The sequence below is a fragment of the Cebus imitator genome, unplaced genomic scaffold, assembly GCF_001604975.1.
Source record: "Cebus imitator isolate Cc_AM_T3 unplaced genomic scaffold, Cebus_imitator-1.0 Scaffold288, whole genome shotgun sequence".
NCBI classification, from domain to species: Eukaryota; Metazoa; Chordata; class Mammalia; order Primates; family Cebidae; genus Cebus; species Cebus imitator.
Genome location: NW_016107603.1, coordinates 2,431,322 through 2,445,605, shown reverse-complemented (window position 1 = coordinate 2,445,605; position 14,284 = coordinate 2,431,322). Strand labels below are relative to the sequence as shown.

At 36.8% G+C, this 14,284-nt stretch overlaps 1 pseudogene; it reads left to right on the top strand.

Moving 5' to 3' along the window:
* Window positions 1-4,832: 4,832 nt before the first annotated feature.
* On the top strand, window positions 4,833-5,678 carry LOC108285051 (annotated as a pseudogene).
* Window positions 5,679-14,284: the final 8,606 nt, after the last annotated feature.

Below are 14,284 nucleotides of genomic sequence, written 5' to 3'. Positions count from 1 at the left end.
TTCTTGCTGCATATACCCAGATGTGGAACTGAAAAAGCCAGCAAACCAATGTATCAGTCTGTTTTCATGCTGCTGATAAAGACATACCCAAGACTTGGCAATTTACAAAAGAAAGAGGTTTAATGGACTCACAGTTCCACATGGCTGGGGATGCCTCACGATCATAGTGGATGGCAAGCAGGAGCAAGTCATGTCTTACATGGATGGCAGCAGGCAAAGAGAGAGCTTGTGCAGGGAATCTCCCTCTGATAAAACCATCAAGATCTTGTGAGACTTAATTACTATCACAAGAACAGCATGGGAAAGACCTGTCCCCATGATTTAATTACCTCCCACTGGGTCCCTCCCACAACACATGGGAATTGTGGGAGCTACAATTTAAGATGAGGTTTGGGTGGGGACACAGCCAAACCATATCATGCAGTAAGGTCAACAGCCACAGACCAAAAACAGAACTTCCCAATGAAAATTTGCTTATTCAAGCCAAAGGACCAGCAAAGAGACAGCCTAGCAAGACAGAAAACCTTTTCACAATAACTATCCTACTCCAGCCAGACACCACAGAAAACTATGGCCCAATCTGCATCCATATCAGAAGAGGCCAGGTAGAGAACTGAAGTTCTATAGTGAGGCACCTAAATTTTCCTGCCAGGGAGGTATCAGATTAGGTTGAATGGAGATCCTGAACTTCCACCCCTACCTGGCAGCAATGAGATCTCCATCCCTCTCCCCACTGGGATGGTATCAGAGGAGGCCTGATAGAGAGTAAGAACTTTCATCACTGTCCAATAGTAATCAGATCACCCCACTCCATCCCATATCCCCTGTGATCAGTGAAGACCATGTAGGGAGCAGTAATAAGGCACTACTATCCTTACCAGCAAGGGAAGTACCAGTGGAGCTTAGTGGGGACTCCAAACTCCTAACCCCACTAGAAATAAAAAGAAACTGGATACTCATACACTGGATACTCATACATTCCACAGTTTACCCACTGTGGAAACAGTTTGACAGTTTCTTTAAAAATTAAACATGCAACTTTCATATGACCACACAATTGCAATCCTGGTAATTTAGCCCAGAGAAATGAAAACGTGCTCACACCAAAACCTGTATATGAATAACAGCAGCTTTATTTATAAGAGCCAAAAATTGGATTGAGTGAGTGAGTATGCCTAAACATTTTGATTAACATCCATATCATGGACTACTACTCAGTAATAAAATAGAATAATCTATGGATACACAAAACAATCTGGATGAATTTTCAAAAAATTATCCTAGCAGAAAAAGCCAGTTTCAAAAGGCTACTTACTATACATTTATATAACATTCTTGACATGATGAAATGATAGAGATGGAGAAGAGACTAGTGATTTCCTGTGGTTAAGGGGTGAGAGTAGGCAGGAGGAAGAGGTTGCAGCTAAAAAAAAAAAAAGGCAAAGTGGGGGATCCTTGTGGTGACGAAAATATTTTGCATCTTGACTATATCATTGGCAATATCCTGGTTATCACCATTGTACTATAGTTTCACAAGACGTTACATTATGAGAAATTGGACAAAGCATACATAGTATCTTTCTGCATTATTTCTTAGAATCGCATGTGACTACAATTATCTCAAAATAAAAAGTTAAATGAAAAAAATAGTACTTTCTCACACAGTAGGAAAAGAATATATGAGGGCATGTTAACTAGAAATGTAATGGTCAATCTTGCATGGAGCCACATATTTCTTCATATGTAGTGTGACTTCCACAAATCTGGTTATTATCTTTTAATATCATTTCATGCTGCATCACACAGGATATGTCATTATGATTACTTTTGATACTATTGCTTTACAGAAATTTTAAGGTTAGTTTTAATATGTACTCAATTTTCAGAAGAAAAGAGATGGAGATTACATGTACAAAGTCTATATTAACTGGAAATGGAGCTGTAATCAAGATTCATAAATGTGTCAGTACAAAAAAAAGTGACAAACAGTAGGATATAAAATGCCAAAAATCTTTTGCTGGGAGCATTAAAATCTATTGTAAATCAATTTTCCAACCCAAGATACAACAGTTCTCAACTATTAAAATCTCTAGTCTGCATCTCTGTTAAATGGTCTTCTAAATGAGAACCGGAGTTTCTATTGAATTCTCTCATTGAGTTCACAGGGTCATGAGAATTTTTGATAGCTAGAGACTTGACTTATGAAGCAAAAGTTTTTGAGTTTTTTTACTCTAAGATCTGACACAGACTTGATGGGTAACTTTGAACAAGATATAATATTTCTTTAAAATTTGCTTTTCCTGTCAGGTTTATGAGAATTGCAGATACCAAGATCCCTCAGTGTCTCTTTTTACCTTCTCTTTGGCCAGACTTACGAAGAACAAACAAGGATAGAAGCCAGAGCCACTGCCCTGACTGATGCAGAAACAACACAACATACATCTATAGGAAGAATCAAGCCACAGCCATCATTCAATGGATGTTAAACCCCTCCCTTCTGTAAAATCCATTTCAGTTCCTGTTACCCCTCTTCCTTCAGCTTCCTTCATTTGATACAAGCTCCCGAGAACTTCAAGGCCCCATAGAACCTGCTTGTACAAAGTGGGGTACTCAGTGCCCTGTTTTCTCTGGAGCTGTAGAAGGACACACAAGACATTCCTGGACTACCTTTTCATCTGTTCACTCTTCTCTACAAGAGGCAAACGGCAAAGGAAGGATGGGTCCCTACAGTATTTTACTGTATAACTCACGGTCAGTTTTCTGATGAGACCATCTCTGAGATCATCAAAATAGGAACTGCCTACTCAGTGAAGAAATGGTTTGCCTTACAGATACTCTACAAAATGTATCAGATGAATGCCTACTGGGACTGTCAGAAACAGTTTAGCACTCCCTGGAATTTACATATATGTATTTAGGATTTCCCACATTTAAATCATAGTCAGCTAAAGTAGGTGTCAGAATATTGCCCACCATGAATTATCCAAGGCTCTAATAATCATGGCATTTGTTCTGCCTTCCCTTTGCAGTTCAAATAAGCAGAACTTTCCAATGTTGGGAGCTCAAAGTACTGTCAGATGTCTGTAAAGAGGAATCATTTTTAAAACCAGGAGACTTGAATTAAAACCATCATTCTAAGAATGAAGGTAGACTTGGTGAGAAATAAAGCTAGTAAGGAAATGTATTCTATCCACTGTTTGTCAGAACTTATCTATTCCAGAAGATAACTAGGCATCAGCGTTTTAGAGATGGAAGGAGTTGATTCTGCTTCATGTGCCCTACTGTAAGGATGAAGACAATGGGCACATTGTTAATAATATAAACAGGACTAAACAATGGACACATTGTTAAGGATATAAATGGGACTAAGCTTCTTTCTTTTATTTATTCCATCATTTATTCTTTCAATAGACATTATATATATACACATACACATATGTATATATACGTATATGCATATGTATATTTATGTGAATGTGTGTGTATATATATACATATATATATACACACACATATATATATACATGCACCTTAACATATCTATTTAGTAAAAGCCTGATATGTGCTTCTGCCACATTTATTCTGTAATGTTCCAGTACAAATTATCCTTACCTTAGAGCACCGTCTCTGCAGAGTAGTCTATAAGTCATATTTATCAGGATCACCTGGGGAACTAATTAAAAATTTCAAGTTCCTGGGCCCTAGTGGAAATTCGCTGTGTAAGAATCACTGGCCAGCATTTTAGAGAAGCCAATGAAGTGATGGCTATGTGTACTAGTGTTTGAGAAACAATGCCTTGCTGGGTGTGGTGGCTCATGCCTACAATTCCAGCACTTTGGGAGGCTGAGGCAGGTGGATAGCTTGAGGCCAGGAGTTCAAGAGAATCAATGCCTTCTAGATTTCGCCTTTTTAGTGATTTCACTCAAGTCTCAGCTGTCAATCTTTGAAGGTAATTTAGCCTTTTAGGGAGACATGATTCTTAACTGATATTTCCCTACTAATACAAATTTCAAGAATATTTAAAATATATAGAACTACATCAAAAATGTATTAAATTATTCACACTCAAATTTTCCAAAATCATCCGTATGACTATTAAGTGAACATCAGCGAAAATCTGGCCTAAAACTTAAGCTTCTAATGAGACATTTGTTTACATTATTGAAAGAAACTTGGCTACACTTTAGCCATTGCTTGTGTGCTGTACTAAATGACTTTTCCAGCTAAAGCTGAAAAGTGAGGTGCAAATTTGTTTCCTTCAATCACATGGCTCCTCAAAACAATCTAACCATGTGTAGGTATCACAAGGCTTCACAAAAGGACTGAGGAGATTCATTTGGGTCAGGCAGGACATATTTCTTCTGAAGACTCAGGTTTGAAAAAGAAAAAAAAAATCAGTAGCTTTGTGAACATGCTGTTGCTCCTTAAACACAGCTTATAGTAAGACATGTGAATGCCTCAAAAATTTAACCTTCAGATTAAATTTATCTTTAAACAAATGGGATTTCAAACTAGAGAGAAGGCAGTGTGACTGTTATAGAATACTGCAAGCTCTATACAACTTGAAAGATTTTAAGTCATTTTTATAAAAATTGCATTGGCACAAAGAAGCAAATTTTTCAAAAAAAAAAAAATAGAATCAACAACTGCAATTTCTGTTTGGGAAGAAAGGAGGGACTCTCGAAAATTTTTCTCCAGTAGTCACGGATTGGGAAGGGCAACATCCCTACTTAAAATTTAGATAAGAAAATTTTCGCTACCTTTCCTCAGGCATGGCGCGTCCACGGATTCCTCCTCCCTGGTCGCCGCGTCCCTGGCTGGCGTGAGGAAAAATGTCAACAAACTTCCTAGTAGTACATTTGAAGATCTCGTTCGACATGTTTAAATATGACGATGCAGAAAAGAGATTCTACGAGCAAATTAACTGCCCCGTGGCTGGTGCCTCCCGCCAGGAGAATAGCACTAGCGTGATCCTCTGTGATATCGCGAGAGCCGGACAGCCCATCCAGAAATCCCTGACCGGAAGTTCAGGCCCCCAGGCCTCCAGCGGCCCGGGGGAGAGCACAGTGGGCTCGTCGTCCGGATTGCCAGGCTGGAAGTGGAGCACCAGAGCCTGCGCTGCGTGGTGCAGGAGCTGCGGCAGACCGTCTGCAAGCTGGAGGCCCGGCTGAACGTGCTGGAGAAGAGCTCGCCCGGCCACCTGGCCACAGCCCCGCAGACCCAGCACGTTTCTCCTGTGTTCCAACTGGTACCCCCACCCAAGAAGCCAGCCACACCAGCAGAGGATGACGGGGACGATGACATTGACCTATTTGGCAGCGACAATGAGGAGGAGGAGAAGGAGGCAGCTCAGCTGCGGGAGGAGTGGCTGCGGCAGTACACGGAGAAGGCCGAGAAGCCGGCACTGGTGGCCAAGTCCTCCATCCTGCTGGACGTCAAACCTTGGGACCATGAGACGAACATGGCCTCGCTGGGGACCTGTGTGCGCTCCATCCAGCTGGAGAGGCTGGTCTGGGAGTGCCTCCAAGGTGGTGCCTGTGGGCTACAGTATCCGGAAACTGCAGATTCAGTGTGTGGTGGAGGACGACAAGGTGGGGACAGACTTGCTGGAGGAGGAGGAGGAGATCACCAAGGAGCACGTGCAGGGTATCGACATCGCAGGTTTCAACAAGATCTGAAGCCTGAGTGTGTGCATGTATGTGCGCGTTGTGTGCGTGAGGCCCTTACACGATTAAAAACTGAGACCAGCAAAAAAAAATTTTTTTTTAATATAAATCATGAACGAACCCACGGAAACTTTAAAAAGATTCGAATCCAAAGATTCACATTTCTTTCAAAATGTTTTGATCTAAAGTGTTGTAGGGGTGTGGCAGTTTCCTATAAAGTAAGAAATACATAAAATTCAAAAACACACACTAAGGAAGCATGGGTGAGAAAACAAGTAAGCGAGCAAGAAGGCACTTTCAATATGTAAAGGTTCTCTTCCTGCCCTTGGAATACAAAGAAAGGCAGACAGACATTTGTCACATCATTTATAAATAATACTGAAGTTAACTCTTTCCCTGAACAACTTGAGTCCCTTTGTAATAAGATGTAAATAACTATGAGTTTTGAAAACGTGTTGAGTTTATAGCCCACTGGGTTGTCTTTATGGATTTGAGAAAGTCCTCAAGTTTGAGAAATTAGTATTGGACTGAAATGTAGCTTCTGTAAGCACTAAAATGACTTTTTGATGAGTGGCATTGCAAGTACAGTTAGCTATGCTTATATCAGGTGGCTTTTTTTTCACATGTATTATTCTACAAGAGTTTTGTAGTGTTTTTTTCTTTCATTTCAACTTAGTCACGAACAGAGCAATTGAATCTCAGTTACTGAGTCCTGAATGAGAATTTCTCCCATAAACACTAAAAATTATTTCAATCATTATATTCAAACAAGAAAAGACATGAACTTAAATGCCACAAATATAAAGTAATTACCTTGCTAACCATATCCAGTCAAATAAAGTTGTCAGTGGTATATACAGTTGTCCCAGTGTATCCTGGGAGATTAGCTCGAAGACCCCTGAAGATACCAAAGTGAGATTTCTAACCTCTCCAATGACACTACTTTACCTTTTTTTTTTTTTAAGTTGTTCTATCTCCCTTGCTGTAGAATAACTAACAAAGTACAGACCTAGCATATGCTAGAGGCAAAACTTTAATGCCTAATCCTACACATCCATATGTATTTGCAAACAACCTATGTACATTCTCCAGTATACTTTAAATCATGTTTAGGCTGGGCATTATGTCTGACGCCTATAATTCCAACATTCCGGGAAACTGAGGTGGGAAGATTCTTGAGGCCAGGGGTTTGAGACCAGCCTGGGCAACATAACAAGACCTTGTCTCTACAAAAAATAAAATAAATGAAAAAATAAAATAACCAGGCATGGTGGCATGCATCTATAGTCCCAGCAACTTGGAAGTCTAAGGCAGGAGGATCACTCGAGCCCAGGGTTTTGAGCTCACCACTGCACTCCAGCCTGGGTGTCAGAACAAGAGCCTATCTCTGAAAAAGAAAAAAATAAAATAAAAAATATGTATCTAGATTACTTCTAATACATAAAACAGTTTAAATGCTTTATACATAGTTGCTATAATATATTGGTTTTTAAGTTTTTTATATTATTTTTATTGCTATATTATATTTATTGTTTTGTTTGTATTCACCCAAGATTGGTTGACTCTGAGGATACAAAACCTCTGGATACAGAGAGCCAACTATAATTTATGTTACCTTCTCACTTAAAATGGTAAACATAGAATTTCATTTTTACAACCAAATGGTGGCACAACAGCAAGGATTCATGTCATTCCAGGGCCCTCAATAGCAATAAAGCCTTCCAAGCATGGGTGTTTTAATGCTGGCTGGAGGCTGAATGCAGTCTAATCCACTTCCTAGGGTAGTTTCAATGTTACCGTCCAACATTCAGTGAGAAAATAACTGGGGAAATACCAGCATCCATGTGGATTGCACCGTAAGGTTTTAACTTTTGAGAATTTGTTATGTTATCCAATATGCTCTCTCTCATTGGCTTTCCATTTCACTTCTCTCCAGGGGACACAGAAGCTTATAAGAAGAGCAATATTTATGCAGAATAATTCAGAAGTGAAGCTTTCAAGGAATGAAATATGTATGTTGGCCAGTGAAAAGGAAACTGCTCATCTTCCCAAGACTCATGAATAATCCTTGTTTACTCCGTAATAGCTATGAATTTATCAAATGCACATGCACACACACTCTCAGGTACTTGCTAGAATTATGATTGAGGAACCCTGTGCTGCCATTTTGTTGGAAAAATTAAATAATATGATTTGTGATTCAAAACATTCTTTTGATAGCCTAGAATTATCAAAATTAAAGATGGTAATAATCTGGTAATTAACAGCAATTTCTTTTATCACCACAGAAATGACATGTTACAAACAACAGTGACCTATAATTTCCTTCACATAAGATTTGCATATATTATCACTAAATTTGTAATTACCCCAGCAGTCACCCAAAATATTGCTTATCATTTGCTCATAAGATATCACGGATTTTAAAGTGGACTGGATCACCTAGTTTTTTAGAGCTATTGAACAAAAGGTCATTGCAAAAGAGAAAACTAAACACAGTGTGACAAGTACAGCAAAAAGGTAATTAGTGTCTTTATATCTTTCTTGCTAACTTTTTGGTAATAGACAAGTATGTATATATGCAGAATTTTTTAAAGCCAATTTATTTTGCTTTTGTGTTGCATCCACTGTAATTAAAACTGGAATTAAATAGCAGAGGGTTAAAAAGTTAAACAAAATAAACAGTAACTGAATTCTAATAGAGTTTTATTTCTCTCTGGATCTATGCCTGGATTTTCCTTTGGTGTAGAGGCAATTTGTGAATGAACATCTTGCTGCCAGGGAGCCTTTCATTTGAGCTTTCAGAACTCAGATTTCTAACTTCTCCAAGAACACTGTACTTTCTGGTTTTTTATTAAGTAGCTGCTAGCTCCCTTTCTGTAAAATAACTAAGAGAATATAGGACTAGAATATGCTTGAGGCAAAACGTTAATGCCTAATTCTACATATCCATATTCTATACACATCTCTAGATCATCCATTCTACTGACATTAAAAGAATATCAGCACTAACTCTTTACATGTGAATTGAACATCACAGTTTGTAAAGTCTCTTCGTACATGTTTGTATCACACTTGACAGTGCATATGAATCTTGTAAGGCAGCATGGGTGTTACATGCCCACTTCAGAGGCGAGGAAGCCTGAAACTCAGTTGATGTGATTTGCCTAAGAGTCAGGAAGGGGTGGACCGTGGGGACAAGTATACTACCTGGTTCTCTGTGAACAGCCATTTTCACTACTTAATGGCCTGTATTTGTCCACAATATTTGTTTTCAGTTTTTCAAGATGGATTTTAGCATTGTTTTAGATTCTAGGTTACAGGCAAAATAAACTGTTATTTTCATGAGGATTCAATAAATATATAGATTAATTTAGACAAAATTGGCACGTATAATAGGGCTTAAAACAGTTTTCTACATACAAACTTAATTTTTGTTCATTTGCATCTAAATATTTTAATTTTTAGTTGCTATTAGAAACACTTTCAGTTATATGATCTAATTAGTATTTATATACAGAAAAGATACTGATTTTTATAGATTGATTTTTAGAAGCTACTAGCTTACTAAGTTTCCCTAATTTTTATAATTATTTTGGATGTTTTATGTAAACAATAATATTCATGCAAATAATTATTTTCTTCTCATTTCAAACATTTTTGCTTTTTATTTCTTTCTCATATTTAATAATATTTGCTACTGTGTTTCCAAAACAGTGGTGAAAAATAATGGCAATAACTGCCAATCTTGTTTCTGTTACTATAGATAAGTTTGCATTTTCTAGAATTGTAAATAAGTAGAATCCCATAGTGTATACTCTTCTTTCTAGCAGTGGCCAGGGCAGGAGAGGTGAGGTAAGGGCAGGTGGTAAGTATTACAAAGGGATGCAAAAAATGTTTTAGAGGTGGTGAATATGTTCATTATTTTATACATAGTAATCGTTTCATAAGTGTAAACATGTCAAAACATATACTTTAAATATGTGCAGTTTAAATATATGCAGTTTATTTAATCATAAAAGAAATCAATTACACCTTAATAAAAATGTAAAAAATCATAGCGATATTGAGTATCCTCTTGTTTCTGACTTTGGTTTAAGATATGTCTTTAGATTAGATTGGCCAGATGATGATTGATTGATTGGTTGATTGAATGTGTATATTTCTTATGTTAAAGAACTAATCATCTACAGTATTCTTACTTTCTTATTTTTTGGCATCAGAAATACATGACAAATATTGCCAAATACCTTTTTGGCAATATTTAAATGATTAGTGGTGGTGGTGGTGGTTGTTTTCATTTATCCAAGAATATATTGTATTATCAATAGATTTACTAATATGAATAACCCTTCTATTCTAGAAATGAGCTATAATTGTTTATGGAATATTTATAACTATTGAATTTAATTTGTTAGTGAAATAATTTTTTTTCACTTCAGGGTTATGTATGTTCTGAGAGATTTGCCTAGTTGAAAATTATCCATGGTAAGTTCATTCTGGAAATCAAAAGCAATGGATGTGCCAACCAACTTACTTTAACACAAATAATATCATAACAAGATAATTATCTTTATAACATAGTCTTGAAAACAACCTAAACAACATCTAAAATGTGAAAAGAACAAGGTTAACATGCTTTTGGGTGGTTAAACATTACTCTGAAAATTACCTCAATTCTCTACTTCGTTTTCAATGTGGATAAGCTGAATACCCTTCTTACTAAAGGAAGAGAGCACCTAAGGTACTCAGAGTTTCCAAAAGCTTTTTAGTCATCTTTAGCAGCTTCCTAAACTGTTCAGTGATCACATTAATGTGATCTATCTAACATAGAACAGTCTTTCTCAGAGAGTACCCCCCTGACAAGCAGCATTAGCATCACCTGAGAAGTTGTTAGAAACACAAATTGTTGGATCCACTCCAAGCCTACTGAACCAGAAATTCTGTGATTGGGCACAGCAATCTGTGTTACCATCCTAGTAATTGTGATGCACACTATAGTTTGAGAACACATATATAAGTACGCTTGAGTTTAGCTCTTCAATCAACTTCTTTAACTTAATATCCTAAGCTACTTCCATTCTTTTCAAAAGAATTCTGAATTATTTGAAGACAGTGTTTTTAGTCCAAGCTCATGGCCCAGCAGAGTATAAATGGCACTAACAGACTTGTAATTGTTTTGACATTTCTTTTAAAAATAGGAATGTTTTTAATTTTCAGGTATAGCTTCAAGAAAAATGGATCTTTTCAACTTTTTGGAAACTAAGAAATTTTTATGGTGATGCAATTTAGCACACACTACCCCAAAATGTGGCACCTTGGCATTTCAGAAAACAGAAACAGGAAGTTCACTTTCACCTTCCCTCATCCTTCTCTCCTGATTCAGGTCATAAATCCTAGGAAAGATTCTCTAACCTTACTCTGAAGCAGTTCACAGGACCTTCCTTAAGAGGTGCCTTCCTGTACCCAGAGCAAAGTAACATCCATATCTCTGAAGATATAACAGGATCACAAAGAAGAATCTGAACAAACAATTCTTACTAAATTCTTCCTGGTTTATTACCAGTAAATCATACTTTTAAATCCAATCATACTTCTCTATTTCATCCACTTATTCATCAAAGCTAGTATAAAAAATACATGGGTTCTTCCATTTCTTCTGGTCTTCATTTCCTTATGAAGGCTCCTATGTCACATAAAACTTATTATAAATAAATGTCATGCTTTTCTTTTGTTGATTTGTCTTTTGTAGTAAGGACCCATTCATACATCTGGATGGGTTCCGAAAAAATATGTCTCCTCCCCTACAATGAAGCAATATAAATGAATGCTAGTAATGAATAAACTAGGTATTTCTTAATGAACTTCAGTGGCAGCAAGCAATATACACATTAAATAGTCAGCCTCCCAAAAAAGCAAAAACAGCTTGGTAAATTATCTCAACAACTCATTATCAGGCAGCAAAGAGGACCCAAAAAGTGTAAAACTATAAACTGGGAACCAAGCACATTGACAAAGCAGTAATGTTTTTTAAAAACCAGCTGAGATGAAGATTATGAGAAAGTAGGTTTTTGAGCACAGAAAACAAACTCAAAGGAAAGGCGTACAAAAATTGGAGAACAGAGGGCAAGAGGCAGCAAAGGAGATCCACACATAAAACAAAAAATGTTATCATGAGAATTTGTGGAAAAGACCCGGGATTCACTGAGGGAAACAGCTTTCAGGATTAGGAATTCTTCAGCTAAGAGGCAGATTACTTTTAATTGATCTACAGACAAATGAAGAGGTAAAAATGTGCCAAAAGCTAGAGTCAATATAAAATGAAAGAATAAAGTAAGTGCTTTTATTGTTAAATAAATGGCCTCTAACTAAGCCATTTTTTAATAATTCTGTTTCATTCATGTGATACAAATAATTTAACAGCATCCGTGGCTTCTTCCCTTAGCCCCAGATCCTCCTCTGTGTCCCCCTTCCTTCTTTATCTTTCCCTTTCCATCTGCCTTGTTGATGAATTCATTGTTATGGCTATTTGCCTACAATCACCATTCTTTATTATTGTACCTTGTTTGCACAAAAGGAGTCCTTGCTGTTATTTTATTTTCATTAATCCTTCCATCTTGAAATTTTCAAAAATGCAGTTTTAAACAGAGGATGCTCCCAGATTTGCCCTTGCATCATGACAGAGAACATTTCAGCCCTAGCCAGTGGTGTGCCCATGGAAACTGGGAGTCATTGTATCCTAGGAAACTATGGCAACCAACAGAGGCAAACTGAAAACAGGCCCATTGTCATCATTTTTAACAAGTCAAAGATGTGAGTATCCTCTACAATGAATTCAACTGTCATTTGCCAAAGAGAAGATGCAACTCGTTGGCTCCAATAATTAAAACAGATAAGTATTTGAAAGCATACATGTATGATTGATTTTATTCCTATTGTTCTTTAACAATAAACACTTATTAAGTGGGTTCTAAAAATAACCAGGAAAATCAACAGATATAATCAGCTCTTATGAGCAACTTCTTCCACATTATTATTAAATACATTGCACTATCCAGTGTTCTAGCAATTTATCTGTGTACACAGATAAGTGGTTGTCATCACAGCACAAAGATGCCCAGAGATAATTCTGATTTCTTCTGTGGTTTTATGCATCAAGTTACTTGAATAATGAATTTAGATTCTTACTGTTTAGTGTTGGTTTATCCACTTTGGGCTCCCAATTATATTGAGAATCTTCTTCAGACTCTACTGAATAGTTTAGCTGTCTAATCAAACCAAGTTAATGAGAGGCCATATAGGTCATCCATGTAGATATAGCATCTATTATTTTGACAAATGAGTTTACAGCATGAAAGCAGAACTCCCACTGCATTGCAGTTTGTTTGAGTTCATTTATTTTGCGTATCACGTGCACTTTAATTCCAAAACTTTTCTCCCCCAGGAAATCTGGGTCATAGCTTTCATTTTCCTTACAAAAATAGAGCTGGGTAAAATAATGTTTACAAGGAGACTTCATGCATGTGTGTGTGGCTGTGTATGTGCGTGTGAGTGTGTGTGTGTGAGTGTGAGTGAGCATGCACATGCATATGCATTTATTATTTTGAATCTAAACTTTTTTACAACATGTCAAACGATCTTCATTAAATTTTAGTCCCTCCCAAAAACAAAGGTTAGGGAATAGAGTGGCATATTCTTGACAGTGATTTGCAATCTTGTAAGTGTATCCCCACAAATAAAGTGCTACACAAAGGAAAGAACCAAAAGATCCTAGACGAGAAACAGCCATTATCTGCAGAACTCATGCATTTGATAAACTCTGGTCTGTTCCTTGGTTAAAGCAGGAAACCAGAAAAGTGAAACATATATTCTAAGTAGTTCAACTTAAATATGTAAAACAAAGTAATTCACAACTATTTCATTCAAGGTCTTTCATTTGATAATGAGCCCACTGATTAGAGTTTCCTATCACTCTCTTGGAGTAATACATTATCTATAATTTCAAATTTTAGTTCTTTAAAAAATACTGAAAACTCAATAATCTATGAAACAATGGAAGTATAAAATCTTTATAGATTTTTACACGTTTCAATCTTTCACCATTTTCTTGCTCACATCTATTTTGACAGCATTATTTACTAGAAAATTACTTTTCTAAATACGTATTTCACAGATATTTTCTTAATTCCAAATGTATTCATCCATTTACATAATATTCAACTAAATCACATAATTCTTAAAACAGTTAACTGGAATTAACAGGTTTGGGAACAAGCAAAGTAAGTATAATCAGAATTATACAGACAAACTAGGGAGTGGCCTATTATCCATGAATATTCAGAGTAGCATGAGAAATACTATATTATATTTTAGAAAAGAAGTTGAGGTACAAATTGGTTGTACTGAGACTAGCGAAAAGAGTTTCTACTCTTTTGTGGGGTGGGCAGTAGCAGGCTGTAGAGGTTATACCTTAGTGGTATACAGGTACCCCACGTGAGTGTAGGGATTGGACCAGAAGTGAAGCTCATCAACATGCCCCCTAGTTGTATATTTAATAAATTTAGGAGAACGTCATACATGCTGTGTGTTGACAGATAATCAAATCTATATTTTATTCA